General features: G+C 43.7%; 1 long non-coding RNA gene across 1 annotated transcript in view; it reads right to left on the bottom strand.

Annotated features, from left to right (window-relative positions):
* Nucleotides 1-11,777: 11,777 nt before the first annotated feature.
* LOC119701706 overlaps nt 11,778-21,043 on the bottom strand; it is a 32,433-nt gene continuing 23,167 nt past the window's right edge. Inside the window, exon 3 of the long non-coding RNA XR_005257150.1 lies at nt 11,778-12,860. This is a non-coding gene — a long non-coding RNA (uncharacterized LOC119701706). The remainder of the gene's footprint in view (nt 12,861-21,043) is intronic.

Genomic DNA, 21,043 nt, shown 5'->3' with positions numbered 1-21,043 from the left:
AGCGGCGCCGTGAGGTCCCTCCCACCCTGCCTCTTTTCCTGCCTCCCTGCCTCCTGCCGTCCGTCCCTCCGCACGCCCCGGCCCGGGAGGAGGCAGCACCGACCGCGCCGTGCCGCATCACCCGTGCCGGGCCGTGCCGAGCCACGGCCGCGCCTCCCCTCACGGCGCTCGGCACCGCGGCCCCGCCCCGCCCCGCCCGGCGCTGCCAGGCACGGCCCGGCACGGCTTCGCCCGCATCCCCCCCGGCTCCGGCCCCGGCGGGGCGGAGAGCTCGGGAGCGGTGCCGCCGGTGGAGCGGCCGGCCCCGCTCCCACCGCGGCCCCGGGCCCGGGCCACTGGCGGCGCTTTTGCCGGGAGCGGGCCTGGCCTGGCGAGAGCTGCGGGGGTGCGGCGGCAGCTCCTGACAGCGGCTGTTCCCGCTGCCCCCGTGTCCCTCGGGGACAGCAGCGCTCGGGGACACGCACGGGGACGGGGCACTGCCCAGCACTCCCGGACAACAGCGGAGGACCTGTGCCTCCAGCCTGGCCGTCCCGAGCGACCAGGTATTACACCCGTTCGTTCCTTTGTTTACATGCCACCATCAGTGAGCTGCGTGATTCAAATCCTTCCGAGTACGCACTCCGTCCTCTGCCACATCTCTAACTGGGCTGAAGGACTGTAGAGAGTGAATGCAAGATTTCTTCCTTTTCCTCCACACCACACCAGCTCGAATTCCCTGCAGGGATCTGTGATTGCGGAACTCGACTTCACAGAGCTATCCTGCCGCATCAGCCATGAAGGTGGCCTCAAGCCACGCTGCAGGACAAAGCTAGCAGCACCGTGCCACATCGGTGCGGAAATCTCAGTCCAGACCCCAGACTGGCAGGATAAGGACCGACCCCTAAGGCACCAGGTACAAACACAAACCAGTAATTAACGAGGAAACCAGAATGACGCATGGTATGTCCATATTCCGGATCACCTGCGGCCAGCATACAGGTGGCGAAGCACATACTAAGTCTGCAATTTTCCTCTTAGACCAAAAGATCTACTTCATTGCAACACTAGGTTTTTTATCCAATTGATATTATCTTCATTCTGGATTTTAATAAATCATTCACAGCCTCTATGATTCCATTTCTCAGTCTGTGACATGGAAACAGAAAACTTGATCTTTGCTAAATGTCATTAAATACTTTGAACACTGTCTTGGGGGTGGGGGCAATTAAAAAAGAGGCAAAAAGACAGGGGAAAAAAAAAAAAAACCCTCTTAGCTTTAAAAATCACATTACCTTTCTTAATAAATTATGACCAGAGAGAGTAGTTTGGATTTTTTAGTGGTCTGCTGAACTAGAATTGTATTTCCACACATCCATAGGATGTGCCTTTACTTTCCTGGCTTTTTTTTTCATGGGAATGGCACTCATATGTTCTAGTACATACTGAATTACATAAGGACTTTTACATAGGTTGTATACTGGAGTACACAAAGACCAGGGCAACCATGAATAGAGTCATTGATGACAGAAGTTTAGTGGTAAATATAAATACTTTAAAGGCAGCATGAAATAGCCTTTTTAAAAAGCTTTTCGAAGAAACCTGAGAGCTTGGCTAGAGCCTGTCATACCTGAGGGCCATAACTTAGCCAGGCAGCAGCAGAGTATTCTCAAAAGTACTTTGCCATATATCCTGGCATCAGGAAAAGCCACACTTTAAAAATGCAAACATTAACAGGAATGGAACCTAGATTCACGATATAAAAATATAATAAATCTTGAACTGCTTTTCATGGTTCAGTTGTTTTCACTGAGAAAATAATAAATTATTTTGTTATTATATAGGATTTAATAATAATAATAATAATGAAGCCTTAAAACCATAAATGCCTTCATGCTGCAAAGAGGATGGCTCATACCAAGCAGCATGTGGGTTAGAATCTCCGCTATTCTAACGCTATTTCCCTGTCCCAAAGAATGCCCTTGGCATCCCCTGCCAGCGGAGAGGCCATTTGGCAGCTCCCGCTGCTGACCCTCCCTGAGCCAAGGCTGCGCACAACAGGAGCTCTCTGACCTGTTGCTCCATCCACCTTGGCAGCGCGGAGGGGCCACGGTGGGCTGGGGCTGTCCCTTCCAGGCAGGCGTGGCGCGGTGACGGGAGGAAGGTCCCTGCAGAGGGTGCTCCAGCCCCAGCTACCTTCCTTCCTCTGCCTGCCACAGTGGGTTTGCGTGAAACCTACGGGTGGCAAGGAACATGTAGGGGACCCTGGCAGGCTGGGAATGTGTTAGCGAGAGATTGAACAGGAGGGCCAGTTGCCCAGCAGGCCCGTTTTCCAAAAGTTCAGTACATGGCTTTCCATGGTTGGGTGTGCAGGGAAGTTTTTGCTGCAGTTAAGTAAAACATAAGAGTGTCTGGCATGGGAAAGGGGCTGCGTTGGCTCTTACAATGCTCTAGAGCAGAGGAATGTTACTTCCCAGGATGTGTAGTGGCTGCAGGCAGCACTTAAAGCCCAGAGGCACTGTGACCAAAACCACAACCACCTGATGTCCATTTACATACTGCCTTGGAACCAGACGAGTTGAGCAGACTGAGGACTATTTCCTAAGAGGTGGCTCTAGTAAAAATTCATTGCCATAATTGCAGTTTACAAATTAAAGTCCAAATCGACCATTGAGACAAAAAACTTCATGCAGCTTCCTAGTTTGGTAGATAGTTTAAATAAATAAATATAATATTTTGCAATATTATCAAACAAATGGGAACAAGTTAAAACTCTCTTAATTCTGCTAGTTCCTCTGGATCTGAGCTACTGCTCTGGCCCGTGATGGTGCAGAAGAGCACCCTTAGGCACTCTGTGTTCTGCATCTGATTCCCCAGATTGCCAAGAGGCACTAAACAGTTGAAGCCAAAGCGGCCTTTGTTTTTATATTCTTTAAAAACTGACCATTGTAAAGAAATGGAAAACACCCTTGCTGCTTCACAGACTTCCTAGTCGTAAAGCTTATTAGTGATAGTCATTATCCACTCAATTTCCTGCAAAACCTCTCAGGTCAGCCTCTAAAAACCACAAAGTACTGAAACAAAGCACCTCAACCAAAACTAAGGCAGGATCTCATATGTACCAAGATCTTCCTTCCAAACTTATTACTAATTCTTCTATTTCTGTATGTTTATTTGGAGACGAGTTTATTATATCTCATTGCCTTTCAGAACCAGCAAGACCAAACAGCCATTACAGATACCTTCCCTTAGGCTTCTTATTGCATTGACAGACACGTGAAGGGGTGGAGAGTGTACAATTGGCTTTGCTAAATTAAGGCATCACTTTAATAAGCAGCTGCAGCACATGGGCATGAGAGAAGAGAAGCAAAAGTTTCTGAGGGAGTCATATCCCAACACACGCTCCCAGGGTTATTTAAGGTACTTCACAGTAAAGCCCACAGAGGGCAGTAGGACAGTCTTCAAAAATACTTTGTAAAGTGGAACTGGACAAAGAAAACTGCAGAAGAAAAGAAGAGTTTCACTGTTCAGCTCCTAGACTTTATGGGACTGATTTTTTTTTTTTCCCAAGTGAAAGTTTTGTACATGATTGAACAGTACATTGCATTTCCAGTGAAATTCTGAGCAGACCCATGGGACCTGTCCCACTGCAGGCAGAGGGAGCTTTGGAAGTGCTGAGTGTTTTCCACCCTCAAAGTCAGTGTAACAGCTACACAAACAATTAAGGAATTGTGGTTTATACACTTTCTGTGGAAATTACTTTGATAAGAGCCAAGTCTGCTTACTCATCCCATGCAACTATTTAATGGTATTCCCTGGAGCAGGAAGTGGAGGTTGGACTGGGGGTGTTTCTTAAGTACTGTTTCGACTACTGGCTAAGTGACTAAAACCAAACAGAGATAAAGGGAATCTAAGTGTCTAAATTAATTTTTAGAGGGATTCAAGAGAAGAAATTGATCCAGATTCCTATAAACCATTCTCTTCTTCAAGATACCTAAATTTCTGTAGATTTAGCTGCTATAATATGATTTCTGTTAGTTGTGACTGAATAGTTGTTTATGTTACAGATTAAATGGTGGCAAATTTCAGGGCAGGAGCAGATTGCACTTCTGCTAAACTAATAAGCACACCACTAGGGAGTTAGGGAGTGACAGGGCCTTTTCTTCTTCAGGGTGAAGTAACACTGACTGATGCTACAGGCAAGAAATCAAACCAAATATATCTGTTAGGGCAAATAAATTTAACTTTCCATATGACACTGACATTTATCATCCTATATGCAGGGAAAGCTCTTGTAGTGCTTCATGCTCACCACTAAGGCTTGTCAGGCACTCAAGGCCAAGGCAAGCAAAGGCAACTCAGCACTTGCAGATTCATACGTACATTTAAGTTCCTTGCAGGGATCATTGAAATCGTCCTTTTGTAAACAACTAAAATTTAGCATTGCTCTAGAGAAAAAAAACCCTGAAAAGCTTCACCATGAAGGACATGGTGTGGCATCTGACAAAGTGACCTCTGTTTGCAGCTTCTTCATAGTCTGATAGGGGAAGAGGACTGCAAGGAAAAACCATGTTCAAGAGAGTAGAGGTAAAGAAGAGCTACTGGCTCTAGCTAGAAAATGGGCACTAGAAGTTGCTTCCCTCTTAACATGTTGTTTATATTAGTCAAGCATGCATTTTTGTCTGGTTTCTTTCTTTTTTGGCCATCACTGCTTCTTGGGCTGACTCTGGTCTGGGAGTTCTTTGCAAATGTTTTCTCCCTCTCTGCTGCCAGAAGACAATGTGGGTCATTTCAGAACCCACAGATACCAAGCCAAAAACCCCTCAGTCCTTTTTGTGGCCTCCAAACTCAGATTCACTGATCACTAAGGTAAACACAAGAGACAAAATTCCTTAAGTAATGACACAACAAAATCAGGTGTCAACCCATTTCTCTCCTCTATGCCCTTCAGTTGCCATGATTTATTTTTTTTTTTGTCTCTCTAGTTTTACGTAAGGCATATTCAGGATCTGTTGTATTTGCCTTAAAAGAGAAAAGCCAGACTCAAGAAAGAGCAGGCTAACTGCCCTTATCTGATGCTAAAGATAGACACAGAGACCTCCATGTTTGGTCTTATACAACAAACAGTTGGAATTCAATTTCTATACAAAACCATGGGTGAGAATTCTTCTGTATTTTAATTTATAATAGTGAGGAGCTTATACTGCTTTTGTCTGAGTTAACTACATGAGCTGAAACTCTAATCTTGTTTCCTGTAGCATAACTAAGAGCCAAGCAGGATACTTCTAATGTCCCCCAAAAGGGCCTGTTCATTCACACAGAGCCTTTTCTAGGGAGGGCTGATGGTATCAGTGCAGTTTTTTGAGGCCAGCCACTGCTACAAGTGCCCTTCACAGGGCTCTGCCAGTGCAACTCAGTTCTGCCAATGCCCCACAGCTTTTCTGCTCTAGCCTCATTGCACTGACAGCAGATCATCATCATCCTCACCCTGGCCTTCCTTTGTGCTCTGCCAGGCCTGAGAATAACAAATGGTGATAACACTTACTGGTAGCCTTGTGTCTGAGGCTGAGCCACAAAACTTGTAACTGCTTGCCTTGATTAGAGAGCTACAAAGACAGCTCAGCTTCTGCTTTCCTGAGCCAAATATTATCCCCAAAAAGAAATGGTCCCCTCACATATTGTCATGCTTTATTCGCAACTATTGCTAAATACCCTTTAATTATTTTTTTGTCTCTTTAAACTTTTATTTGCAATCAGTTCATGAGAGACAGAGACCTTTCTATTCTCCTTTCCTCATTCTCCGTATCTTGTGCAAGAGCTTCAATGATGTTGCCCTTAAAAAGTCAGCAGTTGCTCCCAGGAACATTATTGTCCTTGTGTAATTAGCAGTATCTCAGGAAACAGCCTGAGACCCCATGGGTCAACACTGCCTGGTGTAATGGCAACTGCTTGATCTGCCCAACTCTTTGGTGTCTCATCCAGCTATGCTATCATTATCTGAACTTGATGTGGACCAAAAATAAAGTCCTGTTTTTAAAAATTATTTTAATGCAAACTTCTTGAGAGCAGGCTGGGGGAACCACCACTGTCCAGCTGTGCAAGGGAGTGAATGAGAGGGAGGTTTTTGAGCTGCCTGAGATAAATTTTTAAGTAAGGCCGGCAGAAATCTTATGCTAATATTTAAATTAAAATAACCACTCTGGATTGATTTCTGTCTGGAAAGAAGAGATAACTAGAAGTAGCTGTAAGTAGATATTTGCCAATGCTTCTAAAAGTCTATCTTCCCTTCAAAGTAGTGCATGGATGAAAGAAATTGGTCAGGAAAAAAATGTGGAAGTGGTTGGGATGGAAGTCAAGTCTCCCAAGACTGGAAATCTTTCCAATTTCTCATATGGATCCAGAACCAGAACTTGAAATCCCTTTAAAACCAGTGGCCCCCAGACACTTGAAGCCGGGGAGAAGACCCTCCGTGTTCCAACAGTTGTACAACATGTCATTAGTGTTTGCAGACTAAAATAAGACAGAAACAGTCGACAGAAGGGTGCAGGTGGTGCTGTTAACTTTGTTTCTAAACAGGCTGACAAACATCTCTTTTCTTACTGAGTGATTTCTTCTGCTCTTGGCCCAGACTGGCAGAGAGTCTGCCTGGCCTGTTCCACAGTAAGATTACTAATAGCTTGAGACTGGAAAAGAAACTTGGTTGCCCAAAGGCTTGTTGGGTGTGCACAGCTATCCTATCTGGGTTCCCCCTTGTTCTTCTACTATTTACATCTCTACCTGTGGCACCATGACAACTCCTGGAAGATGCAGAGTTTTTGAAATTTCACTTAAAAGACTCCCAAACTCTTCTAAGCAACTTAGTCAATGCTCTTCTCATTTTGGAATGAGAAGGGCTTCCTAAAGGCTAACCCTTATCTCTCCTGCTACAATGTAAGTTGTAAGGGAGAGTTCTTATCCTATCTAGCACTGACTCAGAAAATTGTTTTTCTTCTTTCAAAACAAGCTGAGAGGTTAGTGTACAGTCTTGTCAACAAATTAAAAAAAAAAGTAGAGAAAATCTTCTCTAGACATCTGATTTTCTTTTTTCTTGTCTCCACTCTCTTGAACTAATCTATGGCTTTTGTAAAACCTGCAATCCAGTTAGGCATAGCACTCAATCCAAAAACCCACCAGTGCTAAGCAGAGAAAGGAAACTGTTTCAGAGACTATAACCATGTCTGTTTGTCTCAGGATAAGAATGGTCTCTTAACAGTAGCAAAGCACTTGAAATATTCATTTTGTGATCACTTAAAATCACTAAAGCCTTCTTGCTGTCCTGCAAGCTGTCATCTACCTTGTATTTGTGCAGTGGATTATTAATTCCTATTTTGTACCTCTTCATATTGAATATTATTTCATTTGGTCCTCCAGCACCTGAAGGCCCCTTTGAATTCTGATCCTGTTCTCCCATGTGCTTGTATGCCCATCAGCTTGACACCACCATCACATCTGATAAGCATTATTTCTGTTGCACCTATGAAGCCATTAAAGACAAGAGTCTTCCCATTGCTCCCTCCTGTTTTGTGCAAAGCTCCAAGGAATGTTCAGTGAATAAGCTTTTCCATGGGACTGTGACTGAAATTCCTGGAGTTTCACATGGGATCTAGTCCATAGTTACCTTATGAGTATCATGTGAAGGAACAAGGAAAACCCTAGCCAAGTCAGAATTTAGAACATCTCCTTTTTCTCCCCTGCTTGGTTTCTCTGTCAAAAAACAGAGGGCAGGTGGCTCTGATAGGATTTCTTCTTGACAGGTGTGTGTGCCTGTGACTTACTACTGTGTTATCTTCTGTAGGCTTATGCACAGCTCATTCTTCCCATTTTGTCCAGAAATTATGAGTGTGGTGACTACTGCCTTGTTTGTTCCACTTTTTTTTCTCCTTTCTTCAAATCTATCACTACAGACACTCTTATCTTACACTTTGGAATCTCATCCCTTTCCTGTGATAGCTCAGAAAGATTTCCTAATGTTCCTCAGCCAGTTCCCTTAATGCTGGACTTATTAAGGGTGCATGAGGACCTGTATCTGAGCAGTGCCTGAACAATCCTAGGGTGGAATGGAACTACATAAAGCCAGCTCCAGTCTCTTAGAGGCCCATTCCCTCTGACACTAATCATGAACCAATCCAGTCCTCAAAGCACAACAACCGCATGTGTGCATATCCAGTCTGACTTCCTTATCTCTGCCAGACCCCACTGTTTCTTCTCACTAATGTGCATTACAGAGGTGCAGACCCATCCGGGAGACTGCCACAAAACTACTTAGATCTGCTGGTCCTGAGTCTGGTTTGGTTCAACATGCAGCTTCTCCATCCCAAAAAATAGCATATTCTTCCCTACCAGCCAAACAATGGTGAGTTGACCAACATGCATCCCACTACACTGGTCCAAAAAGGTTAACAGATGGAAATAATTACTCTTAAAAATACAGTTTGTAGTCACCCCAATCTCGTTGTCTGCTATAGAATAGGCAAATGCCTTGTGTGTTTAGGACTGCAACATTACAACAGAGTCATATAGCTTGTTTCCACTTTACAAAGAGAGGCACAGGGCAATTCGTGACTCGTCACAGGTCAAAAGAAATACTAAGCAAAGATTCTTCTTGTAGAAAAGTACCAGCCAAAGATGCTGGATATCTTCTCAGAGTTCAGTGCCTCATGATAACAACAGTTTCATTTATCCAGAACTAGAATGCCCCAGAGATTAACTATACCCATTGTCTAAAGCAAACAAAAATAATTCTCCATACCTTACAGTTGAAGCAAAACACAACTGGAGGAAGATAGTAATAGTTTGCTCTTACCTGTAGACTTTACTGGAAGAGGAAATGGAATGACAGTCAGATTTTGTCTTATGATCCTGGGTACAGGTGCAGTTATAACTCTGGAAAAAGGCTGAGGAAATGCTCTCTTTAATGTTTATTTACTTTGTCAGGTACGTTCAACAGATTGCATCAAGGAGCTCCCAGAAAAGCATGTGTGAGAATCACACCCCCCCTTGGATGGTTTTCCCAATCAGAGACCATGTCCTTGTGCCCTTGCTTTGAGTCACGTGGCTTCGTTGCAGTACTTAAAGAGCAGAATGTGTGCAGGTTATCAATCATCAGGTGTATGCCTTCTAGGGTGGAAGGGAACATTCAGAATTCACAGCTTTTGCTAGAAACTTCTGAAAATCTGGTTCTTTGGAGGCTGACTAGTGTTTTATTGCATTAGGGAAAAGAAAAGTTTGTTTTGAAGTTTCTGTCAAACCTTTTCTTTGAAAACTCAGTCTTAGTCTGAACTGTGCTATGTTCAAATCATTTTAATTCTATGATATTTACTAAGCATTGTTTAAAAACAATGCTAAGTTTTTAAACAATGATTCATTCTAGGGAACTTCATAAAAGGTTTTAGAAACATGTAAGAAAGTACTTCTAGGTTTACAAATGACAGATGTTCATCTACTCACTTGTTGAGATGTCAATAACAATCAGAGATTGTTGCCTTGAAGAATGCCAATGCTTACTGGTTTTCATCCTCTAACTTCAGAATTGCAAAGAGGGTTTCTGCAGAGATCATCTCCTAACCCAGAAGTGTCACAGCAAATCCCTACCCCAGAGCCTGAGGGAATACTTGAAACCCCTCTTTCCAAAGCTAATAAAGCTCTGTCAAGCTGAGGCCCTGCACCCTTTGCAGGTGTGTGTCTCAAGCCTACCGAGTCTCTGCTGCTCACATGTTGAGGTCACTTTCCAAATGTGATACACTGTGGGAGCAAAAGAATTTCCTCTGGTTTAGTAAGCTGTTTCCTAAAATAGTAGGTAAGTGCAGTGGCAGTGAACTGAGTCAGGGTACTTGTACCCTGAGTGCAGCCAAAAAGGGCATGTCATGTTCAGCCCACAAAGGAAGATTTCCCCATGCAACTTGCCACCACTGCACAGCTTAAAACTGGTGGGTGACTGCAAGAGATGAAAGAAGTTTTTTCTATTTAAGCCTTCAATGCATCTGGCAGGACTTCAGAAAGGGAGCTGCTTTTGTGTCATGGGAGTTGTGCAGTGAAAACTGAGCAGGGGGCAGTTCCTTCTAAATCTCCCCTCCAGACTGCTGGAACATGTCCAGGACCATCACCACCCTCGCTGACAGACAAAAGGAAATAGAGTTCACCAGTATTAGAGATGTGAGCTGCTTGGCTTGAATTTGAGTCAGATGCCCATAACCCAGACTGTAGTAGCAGCCTTCACCCTCTGTAAATCAAGAACAGGTGGGAGAGAGGGAACATGATCTCACCTGCAGTACTGTCAAAGACTTAAGAAGAAGAATCTTCACATCATTTTCCCAATTTCTCAGCCTTTCAGTCTGACCTGTCATCTGACTGTACACTCCTTGAGTATCCTCATCCTAAAGAGATTTTGTTTTAACTGAACCCAAACTTGAGTCTACCCTAAAATTATCTTACTGATCACATTTAGTTCATGTGCCTTCACCCCTTCTCCTCTGCAGTTTTAGCTTCACTGCAGCTGAATAGGAAGGAGTTATGAAGGAATACACACATTAATTTTCAATTTGAAATGTGTGCATTATTGCCATCTTTCTTCTTTCTGCTTTCCTGTTTTTTTTCCTGTGTGAGTGAAGCTGCTTTCATTCAAAAGTGACCAAAATTACAGAAACCTTTATGAAGGAAATTAGTTGCACTTTGAGTCAGTTATTTAGGAATGATGAATACCTAACAGAAAAACCATTTTATCTCTTGTTGGCCCAGAGGTCATGACTCAAGCAGCCTGTTTGTCCCACAAGGGAACTTGCCTTTTTCCAATTAGAATAAAGAAATATTTTGGCAAGCAAAGGCAGCATACATTGAAATGTGTTCTGCCTGTACCCAGGCTGCTTCAGTCTGACGGGATTTCATTTATTCTATCTTCATGAAACTCCTTAAACTTCACTCAATGAGAGAAATCAGAGCATAGTTATGTTCAGAAAGACATCCCAAATTTCCAAACCAGCTCCCCTCATTAGCATACTTTGAACTTCTTTGTCTGCAAACAGGACATCTCTTTCATAAAGCACTACCATCTGTTTAAGCTAATATTAATCTCCTTTAATAACAGCAGCTAGTCTTAAACCACTCCACATTTCATCTGCATTACTGACCATTGACACAGGGACTTTGCTAGATGGTCACTTAGTACCCCAGAGGCAGTGTTGTCTATCACTTACATATCTCCAGGAGTGGAAGGCATGGAAGACCTCGGGTGCCCATGCAGGAGTCACCTTAGCAGTGTTGTTTCACCAGGCACTCTCTTGTGCTTCAAACCACTGAGGCAAGAGCAAGATTATTGCTGCGTCACTTTCAAACCCAGGTGCAAGCCATATGCCTGTCCCACGTAGAGAATATGCCAGGTGCTCACAAGTGATGCTGGGGAAAAAGCACAGCTGATCCACTGATTAAGTGGTCAAGGTCTGGCCTCCAGTTTAAAACCAATCATAGTTGTTTACACAACAATTTGCAAGAAGGGAAGAAGAAAAGAACTTTTATTTACGTCTTTCATAGTTTGTGTTTTTTTCCTCCATCAGGTGCTCAGCTAAAAGAAAAATACATATATTAGTAGACACAAAAATGTGTAAATTCTCAATGCTTGCATATCCCTATTCCAATAAATAAAATTAGAAATTAAACTAGCATCTATTTTCCATCAAAATATTGAGTTAGAAAATATTCAAAAATTGTTTAAATAATAATAAATAAACACTGATCTCCATGAAGCTGAGGCATTAAAGAAAGCAAAAGCAACCACAAGATTGCTAGAAAAATCCAGACTTTGCAACTCAGTGCCTGTTCACTTCTCCCATTTGCAGTCAGTCAAGCCTTTGCCTTAGCTCTTCCCTCTCTCTCTCTTTTTCCTCCCTCTTATCCACTGGGAATATTTATTTGCATGTGACCAGGCTTCAGATGTTTCCCACTGAGGAACTGAGGACCTAAACTAAGGGCATTGCTGTGCCTGGGCCGATGCAAAGAAACTGCACGTCTGTGTAACCTGTAGCCCTGTCTAAACACTTGGTTGTAGCCCAGAAACAAACCCAATGGTAGCACTGGTGGGATTGAGTGCATTTTGGGCAGAGGCTGGAAGCAGGCATGCAGTGTTTGCATTCCCCCTCCCAAACCACTTCAAGGCCTTGTGCCAGCTGACAGGAAACTGATTTAATACAGTGTTGCTTGTACTCGATGTGAGAAGCTCTAAAAACCTTTACCGTGGGCAGAAGGCAACTGGAGGATGCAGCATGCTCCAGTCACTACCAGACAGAGCAAGCACAGCCAGGCAGCAGTCACTGTCTCTCTCATGCATTTGGACACGAAGGATCCTCCATTTTGGGTTACTCCAGCATCACTGAGGAAAAATTGGACCTCTTTCTCCAGATTCCCATTTGCTTTCCATTTCCCCTACTGCCTTCACATGCAGGCCATGTCATGTCCAGGACGTGTCCAGTCTGAAGGCTTGATTCATACAAGCACTAAAGTCCAAAGAAGATACTCCAAACCTCTGGTACTTTTTTCAGACTTCGTGCTCTGGTTCACAGCCTCTGTCAAAATTAGCTGCAACAGTATAAGCAAGGCAGACAGTCCCATCTGTATTCTTTACTTTTCTGCTGAAGTTCACCACTCCTATGGTTTGTGGTAACCTAGGGTAAACTTCTGCACCAACTTCTATGAGAAGTTTGGAAATTTCACAAACCTTTGCAGTCAAAGTTGCTGGTGTCAGGTTCAGCACTCATAGCAGTAAGTGATGTTTGTCTCAACAAAGATCAGCAGTACAGTGCCTGTGCTCCAAACAAAGTGTGCTTGTCCATAATTCCTCTCCATGTTCATAGAAAGTACTGAAAGATTAAAAGAGGAATGAGGGGAAACAGCATAAAGATGCTGATCTGCAGTGAAAGAGTCACCAGCACACTAGTATTTCAGTGTTCTGGGGTTAGAAGTGAGTTGAGTATGGTGGTGTTTTACCTCTGATATCAGACTTGAGATGCCATGCTGATTACAATGATTCATGGTTTAAATATAAACCTTTCCTAATTTGATCCAAGACTTTCCATAGAAATGGTATGATATTTCTTCTTCTGCACATACTAAATTATGAGGGATATTTAGAGCTTTTTGGTGACACAGATTTGTTGCTTTCTCCAAAATATTTAGCTGTGCAAGCTTATGCTGCTTAGGTCTGGAATGTCTCAACATGGAAGAGGGAAATGAGACTGCCTGGAGCTGAGCCCAGCATTTCTCTGGCAAATGTGCATCAATAAAACAAAACATTTACACAAATAAATAAGACATCATGGGGAAAGAGGAGTGGGAAACCCAAATATCTCTCCCATTGTGTCCAGCTTTAACTCAAACACAAATATTAGAGATGGGGGAAAGGGGACAGAGAAAGAAGATAACATGATAGACAGAAAAGAATGTGAAAAAGTTGTATTCCAGCACAATCTAAAACTTTCCAGGGAGACAAATGGAGATAAGCTGGTAATACTGTGTGGCCTTTTATAGGAAGTCTTCAATTCGTAGGAATTCTCTTCATTTCTCCATGACCATGTCTCACTGCACTTTTTTCTCCACCATTTTCTGATTCTGGATTCACAGGTCCTCTCTACAGTTAACCACAGTAAATATTATGTGTACGAGTAACTTTGCATCTCATAGAGTTTTGGTGAAGAACCCTAAGAGAGACCTACCAAGGCAATCTCCTGAGCTAATAATTTACTTGAATAATAAAACAATTTCTTTTAAACCAGCATGTTTAAGGTAAGTGGAAAGGGATACAACCTTTCATCTACAGATCAGAAGGCAATGAACTCCATCTCTCCCTGAAACTTTACTTTCTGATGTGATCAATGACACAGAAGCTGTGGTGATTTCTGTCTGGAACAGAACTGCCCCAGGAACATGATTGAGACATGCCAGTAAACAACACCAGGTGAGATCCTGATTGCTGTGACCTCAAGAAAGAGTCAAGAAGGTGACAGAAGCAGAAAGATCATCTTTCATTCCAGGGCTGCCTTAAGATAACAAGGTTTTCATGGACTTTGAGTCAATCTATTGTGCTCCTTCAGGGAATTTTAGCTTTAACTTACTTTCTATGAAACCAAAATATCATTATAGTCATAGTCCTTCTAGAAGGCAGGAATATCTGTGAGTTACTTTCAGAGAGGCATAAACAGGGTTCCCTAAAAGTAGGTGATATTGGGATAAGAATGCTCATCCAGATAATTCCAAAATACTCATTTAAGCAAAAATGCAGCAGGTGGAAATCTGGCATAAGCAGTCATTTTTGGCATAGCAGTATCTGAACTAGGAAGCACATCATTTACCCCTGACGCTAAGAAAAAGTAAGAGTTTCAGAAGGTCCTAACTTATTAAGAGAACTGGACAAACTGCCTTTGTTGGTGTTTTAAGAACAAAATTAACCACTTATACTGAAATAACAGTGTTCATTATCCTTTTTCAGAATAAATATCAAAATAAAATTGAAATTTGTAAAGAGGCAACTAGAAAGATTTGAAAATCCATATAAAAACATAGAGAGGGACCTAACGAAAGGATTATTTTACAAGCAAAAGAAAGCAGATAAGCAAGAATAGAAGGGGGCAGACATAAGCATACCCATGTAAGAGATCATTTAGGCCTCCCTAATCACCTTGCATTAAAACATAGCTCCACAGGAATTTGAAAGATACGGCCCTTGTCTTGAGATCTTGCTTGAGAAATAGTGCTCACAGGAATGCAAAAGTATCCAGCAGAGATTTATGGAAACAGCAGAAGTACTCTCCATAGCCAAACATGGTTGTTAACATGGGGCTACTGAATGTCTGTTTCAGTGGTATTTTGTGCTGTCCTCTGAAGCAATAAAAGATGGGCTCAATGACAAACCTTTTGTCTAAGCCACTGTGGCAATTCCTGTGCTAGAGTGCTGCACTGAAAAGGTGCTGATATGTATTTCTTGTTCTAATCCACTTCCACTAAGGGAAATCCATTTTTCCTTTGTAGGAGTCAGTGGTTTTGCTTCATTTTTCCTACTGAAAAAATTCTCCCAATTATTCACCTGTATATTGCTCAAGAAAGTGCCTGCAAGCAGTGCTTGCTGCAGTACTGGACAAGGGGAGCCTCCTGTCTGACTTCTCTGAAGCAGCTGAATTTCTGGGGCCACAGCCTCACTTTTTCAGAAAAGACAGCCTCACATGCCAGGTCAGTCAGAGAGGCTGCCTCTGTTCACTGCTGAATTTGAATTAAGGATTTTTCTATTCATCGTTGTTCAATGACGTTGGAATTTTAAAGAATAGAACAAATTGCAATGGCTAAATTTCTGCATTCAAAACAAACCAGCACCAAGAAGGGGGTAATTAGTCAGACGAATTAGTCTGTGGAGAGGGAGTCAATCTGGGAACTGTGTGCTTAAGAGAGCAATCACACAGCTCTAGAGATGGGCTCATGGGTGGGTTTTCCAGGGACTGGGGAAATTACTGAGGAAGCCAGACCAGTAACAGCTGCTGCAACAAAAGCACAAACGAGATGCCAGGCCCTGTGAGCTCAGGAGGAAATACAAATGAGGATCCGACACTAACGCATGAGGTGCTGACGTCAACAGTGTTGCACCAGGAATGCTCTTGGCCCTTACACAAACCTAGCTCCACCAGAATTCCCCCTGCAGATTCCCTGGGACTCCCATCCAAACCCTCTGCCCTTTGAAGCCATGGACCCATTTCGTGTTTGTCTTTTGAGAACACAAGGGGTTGAAAGCCTGTTTTCCACTTTGCATCCCGCTGCACACCGTATGGCGTCTGCAGCAATTAAACCCAACTGGCTGGGGCTGCATTGATCCCAGCTGCTGAGTGAAACCCAGGCTGGAACCAGGCTATGAGCTCCTGCTTCAGGGTTTCATTGCAAGATCTAGTGAAGGCCAGGTCTGCTCAAGTTCACAAGCACTTTGACAAACCAGGTCATGCTTTAATCACATCTGACTGTTTTGAGAGGAAAAAATTCGCAGCGTGGAGAGATCGAGAGATTTTCTTGTTTTGGTGGTTTTCTTTTTTCTTAGTTTTTGTTTTGTTTTGTTTTGTTTTTTGTTTTTTTGTTGTTCTTCTTCTTCTTCTTCTTTTTTTTTTTTTTTTTTTTTTCTGAGAAGAAACCCGCTTTGTGTGTGAGAGCTCAGTAAATATCCAGGCACCTCAGGGCAGCCATAGTTGTTGGGAATTTCACTCCCATTTCCCTGGGTGGGCTGGGTTGTGAGGCAGGCTCTGAGCTGGAATTTCAGGCCACAATTTGGACAGGCATGTGAAAATTTTGATCGCAATAAGAATGAGCAAGCAGAACTTGCTCAAAGCCCCCTTCCAGATACAACTGTGTTGGAGCAATAACAAAGACCTGTATGAGAGTTTGAACTTGGCAAGTTCAGCCCCATCTCTGAGAGCTGCCTGGTCTGGGGTAGTCTTTCTGAAAGCACAACTTTTCCTCTAAGACTTTTAGCTTTCTAGATCCTGGTAAATATTGTAGAAGGTGGTACACCATGTACAGACTCACACCTCTGTGCCAGATCCCTAAAGACAACACACACTGAGAAGAACAGGTATTTTCAAACCTACAGCTATAACAAACAAACACCTGAGCATTTTATATTTTCAGAGGAGGTCTGAGCCGGAGGAGGTTTTGGCCAGAGGGAGCAGCTTTATGTCTGCTCAGTACAGCACAGGGCACCAAGTCACAAGGGACGTTTTATCTGCAGACACTTCGTGTTTCACCAGGTCCATTGCACGCATGGCCCCGCGCAGCATATCACAGTACAAACAGGGAGCAGGTGGAGCCTCAGTAGCCCATGAGACTTTTCCAGCTGTGAGTCTACACAGAGGCAAAGGGGAAGCCATAATAGCTGCTGTCCCATGGGGTTCTGCTAGACCCCCCAGGTATCACCTGCAAATCTGGGAAGAGCTCAGATCTGGCTCTGGTCACCCCCCTCATTACCCTTCTTTTGCTTTTTGCTAAACTGGGTGGGAAAAGTTTTCCCTTTTCTACTCTATTCTTCATAAACCAGCCTGCCTTCTGCCCAACTTCTACTCCCCTTCTCCTTTGGTTTGGATTTCACCTATGTGTTTGTCATGACTTAGGAATGCTACTCCCCAGTTCAGTGTCCCTGTGGAGACTCTCAAATCACATGCCACTCTCTCGCTCCCCCGTCCTGCTCTGCTGGATTGGAGTGGAGAATTGAGACACAAAAGATGAAGATCATGGGATGAGATAAGAACAATTTACTGGAAACAGCAATGATATAGGAAAAAAACAGTAACAGCAACTATGTTTATTACGAAAGTACACAAAAGAGAGGGTGATTCACATGCAAAAATGCTCACCACAGACCCCAAGACAATGAAGAATGGTGGACAGCTTACCCTCCCACCCTGCCCACCACATTTTTTTGGCCAGAAGCCACACCCTTCTTTTGCTAACCCAAAGAGTCCCTTTCCTCCACCCTGAACAACCATGTGAGGAGCACTCTGTGCTGGGTTAGGAACTGGCTACGTGGCCGAGCCCAGAGAGTGGTGGTGAGGGGTACTGCATCCAGCTGGCGGCCAGTCACCAGTGGTGTCCCTCAGGGGTCTGTGCTGGGGCCAGTTCTGTTTAATATTTTTATTGATGACGTGGATGAGGGTTTAGTCTTTCATTAGTAAATTTGCAGATGACACGAAGCTGGGAGCATGTGTCGATCTGTTAGAGGGATGGAGGGCTTTGCAGAGGGACTTGGAACGGTTGGATGGGTGGGCAGAATCTAATGGGATGAAGTTCAATAAGTCCAAGTGCCGAGTCCTGCACTTTGGCCACAAAGTGCCGAGTCCTGCACTTTGGCCCCCTGCAACGTTATAGGCTGGGGACGGTGTGGCTAGACAGTGCTCAGGTGGAAAGGGACCTGGGAGTGCTGATTGACAGCCAGCTGAACATGAGCCAGCAGTGTGCCCAGGTGGCCAAGAAGGCCAGTGGCATCCTGGCCAGTATCAGGAATAGTGTGGCCAGCAGGAGCAGGGAGGTCATTCTTCCCCTGTACTCAGCACTGGTGAGGCCACACCTTGAGTGCTGTGTCCAGTTCTGGGCCCCTCAGTTTAGGTGAGATGTTGAGACGCTTGAGCGTGTCCAAAGGAGAGCAATGAGGCTGGTGAGGGGCTTGGAACACAAGCCATATGAAGAATGACTGAGGGAGCTGGGGTTGTTTAGCCTGGGGAAAAGGAGACTCAGAGGTGACCTTATCACTCTCTTCAACTTCCTGAAGGGTGGCTGTGGTGAGCTGGGGGTCAGTCTCTTTCTCCGGGCAACAACAGACAGAACAAGAAGACACAGTCTCAAGCTGCGCCAAGGGAGATACAGGCTAGAATTAAGGGGGAAGTTTTTCACAGAAAGAGTAGTCAAATACTGGAATCATCTGCCCAGGGAGGTGGTGGAGTCACCATCCCTGGATGTGTTTATAAAAAGACTGGATGTGGCACTTGGTGCCATGATCTAGTTGAGGTGTTAGAACATGGGTTGGACTCGATGATCTTAAAGGTCTCTTCCAACCTAGAAATCCTGTAATTCTCTATAGACTAACAACTGTGTCATGGCCAAAATGTCATGCTACTCCCTCACAAAAAAACATCAAAAAGTACATGCACTTTCCTGAGATAATGTGCGAGGGCAATTCCTACTCATCACCCATGCACCTCAGCTTAAAAACTGGGGCTCATTCCATCTGAAACAGCCTTTGCTCTCAATAGTTTCTACTGCAAATAACAACCTGGAAGATCCTATGGGTTATATAGACTGCCAGAGAGAGTATTCTCAGAGATTATGCAGCTTGGTAAAGTTAGTATGTGCCTCAGGAAAAGGAAAAGCTACAGGCCTTCCAAGTCCACTAGTCTCAAGGGATTCATCCTTACTCCAAAAGGATTAGCTATTATAAGGATTAAAAGCTACAGAAATAGGACATAAGGCAGGGGAAAAAAAGGTGGGGCAGGCATATTTTTGACCTACTCTATTATCTAATAATTTTGAGATTTAGAACATTGAATTTTCTGCTAATCATTTGTTAGCTTTTTATTATTTATATGCTTTCTCAAAATATTTGAATATACTCTACCATTTTCACCCACACTTTCAAGGGTTACAGAAATAGAAGGGTCTACATACAGAATGATATCACAGCCAGCATGAAAAAAATCTCTGCAGAGTGGGAAGATTGAACTGAATTTTAAAAAAAAAGTTACTAACTGAAGAAATAGGGGCTGAACTTCTTCTGCCATGAGAAAAGGAACAGAGAAAAAGGGATAAAGAAAGGAAAAAAAGTAGGGCAGAGCTCGCTGGGGAACACGGTAACCAACCTGACTCACCAGTACTCTGGCACTAGTGCCGTGGGGGTCCACGACCTGATTTGGTATCCCCAGGGGTCTCTTGCCCTAGATCTGGTAGGGTCAAAGCCTTCCTCAGCTAAACCTGAAAAAGTCAAGTCTGTCTGAGGTAGTGGGGGGGAAGCTATTCTGCAAAAGTTTTCTTGACAGAATCTGAGAAAATATATCCTGCCCTGAAGGACAGAAGGAACAATCCTTCTGGATAAGATCTGTGGGTGATGTTCTCTGGGATACTTTCACTTAGTAGTGTGTAGCACATTGCTAGTAAAACGTTATAGAAGTGCAAATTCAGAGAGGAGAAACCAACTCTCAGAATTGAGCTCTATCTGCCATTTGGCTAAGAAAAAAAAAACAGATATGCTCCTAAGTCTGCAAATATGGCAAAAATAAGCGGAAGATTTTTTTATGCATGTGAAAAGGACTTAACCTGAAAAAAAAGAAAGATGTCAGTAGGGAAAAGGTAATGTAATACATTAGTAGGTCTGAAAGATTCAGTTCTAGAGTATTTTTCAAGTCAGACTGGCCATGATACTAAGAAATCCTGCAGAGGGACTGGGTTTGTTTTAGCAGAAAGGACAGGAAGAAAAAGTAATGATCTGTGATGCTGGGAAATCAGAATAAATTAGGTTGAAAAAGATGTCTGAGATCATTGAGTCCAACCTTTTACCAATCACCACTTTCTCAACTAGGTCATGGCACTAAGTGCCACATCCAGTCTTTTCCTGAACACCTGCAGGGACAGTGACTGCACCACCTCCTTGGGCAGTCCATTCCAACATTTAACAACCCTTTCTCTGAAGAAATTCCTCCTAATGTTCAATTTGAACTTTCCCTAGAGCAGCTAAGACTATGTCCTCTTGTCTGGTTGCTAGTTGCACCCAAAGCCTTTCCCTCATTCACTGGGCAGGTCACCTGGTCATAAAAGTCAATCAGGTTGGTCATGCAGGACTGCCTTTCTCAAACCCATGCTGGATGGGCCTGATCCATTGGTTTTTCTGTGTTTTCCTGTGATCATACTCAAAATGATCTGTTCTATAACCTGCTCGTGCACCAAGGTGAGGCTGATAGGCCTGTAGTTCCCTGGATCCTCCTTCTGGCCCATCTTGTGGATGGGCATCACACTGGCCAACCTCCAGTAATCTGGACCCCTCCCAGTCAGCCAGGACAGTTAGTAAATGGTGCAGAGTTGCTTATCAAGCCCTTCTGCTGCTCCTTCAGTACCCTTGGATGAAGCACATTCAGTCCTAAAGACTTGTGAGCATCACGGGACGTCTGTTCTGCTCCCTGTCACCATCTACCAGCTCAGGGAGCCAGTTGCCCTGAGGATAACTACCCTTAGTGGCACAGAAGGCATTAAGCACCTTGACTTTTTCCTCATCCTTGGTGACAGTTTCCTCCTGCCTTCCATCCAATGAAGAATATAGATTTTCCTTGGTCCTCCTTTTGTGGTTAATGCACATATAAAAACACTTTTAATTATTATCTTTCACAGCAGTGGCCAGATGGAGTTCTAGCTTAGTTTTTGCTTTTCTAGTTTTCTTTCTACATGACATAATGGCATCCTTGTACACTTCCTGAGAAATCACAGAGATACATTTTGTGATGTGTGAGGGAAAGGTATCAGGTCCTTGGGTTCTTTCAAA

The sequence above is a fragment of the Motacilla alba genome, chromosome 5 (genome assembly GCF_015832195.1).
Source record: "Motacilla alba alba isolate MOTALB_02 chromosome 5, Motacilla_alba_V1.0_pri, whole genome shotgun sequence".
NCBI lineage: Eukaryota > Metazoa > Chordata > Aves > Passeriformes > Motacillidae > Motacilla > Motacilla alba.
This window is presented reverse-complemented; position numbering and strand designations above follow the sequence as displayed.